Genomic DNA, 1,914 nt, shown 5'->3' on the forward strand with positions numbered 1-1,914 from the left:
CAATTTGTTAAGTCGTGTATTTATCTTTTGCACTTTCCTGTATTTCCATTATATTTTCCAATGACGTGTTATAGAAAAAAAATTAATATTTAAAAAATTTAAAATGTTACTTTCTTTAGAATGAATTCTTTCTTTAGAAAGAATAATTTAGTACCTTAGTCCTCATAACTTTATATTTTTATTTTGCTTGGTTTTTTAAAGCCAGAACATTTATTGCTTGACTAATCATTGAAATCCTTAAGATGAACTGGATACTGGGACAGCTGCCCTCTGGGGTTTAAGTGTTGCTCCTCACGGAATCCATGCCTGAATCTGCCGTATACAGATTTTAGGTGCTGCATTCGACCAGTCCCGGTGGTATTTCGTCTTTTAGCTTTAGCACTCCAGCTATACTTTCTCTTTCGTTTGGCAGGACAGCCACATTTGCCGCAGGTTGACTTCTGAAGGTGGCAGGCTTTACGGCCACAGCAGCGGCACAGCGCGTGCGTCTTATTCCGATGCTTTCCAAATGATGGCGTTCCCTTTGTCATCTGGCTTCTGCCCAACTTTCTACATTTTTAATATTAACGCTAACAATGCATAAACACTTGAAGTAAAAAATTGCCCTCTGGAGATTTTATTGGAATCAAACCATAGTTTTGATAGTTAAGCAACTCCTGAGTTTTAGTTTTCTCACCAGCACAGTGAGGGGTGGACTCGAGAGCCTCTTCTGGTTGTGGGTGGGGCCCCCGCGAAGGAAGAACACGGGGGATCAGCTAGTAAGCTCCTTAGTCTGTCCTCAGCCTCAATACAAACCCTTTCTGATTGAAAAAGTGTCAAAACTTGGTCTTAATTACCTAAAAGCTTTTTATATAAGTTCCTTAAAAGATTATTTATAGTAAAGCCATTTAATATCATTAAGGTAATTCCATGTGCATTAAAAAAAAAAAACTTATTTTAAACTCCAGTGATGGCTCAAAATGTCTGTCCTACTTTTTTAGGTTTCACTTGCTTAAAATAGTATTTAAAATAAAAATTTGAAGCAAAGGGCCAATAGGAATTTAGAAAAACAAGCGTGGATAGAAAATTAAGAATGTGTAAAAGTCCTGTAACTAAATCCTAATTTCTATCAGTATGATGGAGAAAACAAAGTTATGTAAGCAGCCTTTAGCAAAAGTGCAGATAATAACCTCAATCCTTTTTTTCTAGAATTGGAGAAAACGACTTAAAGCTTGAATTTTTATTATGAATGTTCATGTATTTTAAATTTTTAAAAGGTCTTACTTTGGGAGAGATATGGGGGTTTTCTAAAATATATAGAATAATAGCCTATCTTTGTTTTTTATTATATATGATAAAGTTTTAAATTTGTATGTAGTGAAATGTAGCATTCCCTACTCTGTGATTCCTTTTAATCTTTGCCTAGAAAGTACATCCTCATTCATTTCTCATTCATTTAATTAATCTCTTTCATTTATTTAATAAATATTGAACAGTTAATATGTGAGAGTGTTCTAGGTATACATCAGAAAACAAAATAGACAATATTTCCTGCCCTCTTGGACCTTACTTGTACAGGAAGTAGACAAAAAACATAATTTTTTTTACTTTATTTATTTATTTTTAATTTAAATTATTTATTTATTTTACTTTACAACATTGTATTGGTATTGCCATATATTGACTTGAATCCACCATGGGTGTACATATGTTCCCCATCCTGAACCCCCCTCCCGCCTCCCTCCCCATCCCATCCCTCTGGGTCATCCCAGTGCACCAACCCCGAGCATCCCGTATCATGCATTGAACCTGGACTGGCGATTCATTTCACATATGATAATTTACATGTTTCAACGTCATTCTCCCATATCATCCCACCCTCGTCCTCTCCCACAGAGTCCAAAAGACTGTTCAATACATCTGTGTCTCTCTTGC

General features: G+C 35.4%; 1 pseudogene; it reads right to left on the reverse strand.

The window, feature by feature from the left end:
* Positions 1-237: 237 nt before the first annotated feature.
* LOC122678134 lies at positions 238-530 on the reverse strand (annotated as a pseudogene).
* Positions 531-1,914: the final 1,384 nt, after the last annotated feature.

Source organism: Cervus elaphus, chromosome 3 (genome assembly GCF_910594005.1).
Source record: "Cervus elaphus chromosome 3, mCerEla1.1, whole genome shotgun sequence".
Lineage (NCBI taxonomy): Eukaryota > Metazoa > Chordata > Mammalia > Artiodactyla > Cervidae > Cervus > Cervus elaphus.